A 394-nucleotide genomic window follows, 5' to 3' on the forward strand; every position below is an offset into this window, starting at 1 on the left:
CGGCATGACCCCCAGCACCTTGGGGCACCCCGCTGCAGGGGCACCTCCTGCCCCAATGCTGGGTGCCCCCAGACGGGACCTCAGCAGCACCCGGGGAGCAGCTGCCCCCGCCGTGGCTGGCCGGCAGCCCCCGTGCCGGTGTCCCAAGGGACGGGGCACGTCCCTTCCGAGGACATGTGGCACCTCCTGCTCCACGTCCCGCTCGGGGACATGCGGCACATCCCGCTGCAGGGCACGTGGTGCCACCCGCTCGGAGGCACACGGCACACCCCATCTGGGGACAGGCGGCACGTCCCGCTCGGGCACACGTGGCACGTCCCCCTTGGGGACAGGCGGCATGTCCCCCTGGCCGGCGCGGTTTCTTTGGCAGGGCTGCCTGGGCGAGGGCGGCCGG

The sequence above is a fragment of the Aptenodytes forsteri genome, unplaced genomic scaffold (genome assembly GCF_000699145.1).
Source record: "Aptenodytes forsteri isolate BGI_AS27 unplaced genomic scaffold, ASM69914v1 Scaffold578, whole genome shotgun sequence".
Lineage (NCBI taxonomy): Eukaryota > Metazoa > Chordata > Aves > Sphenisciformes > Spheniscidae > Aptenodytes > Aptenodytes forsteri.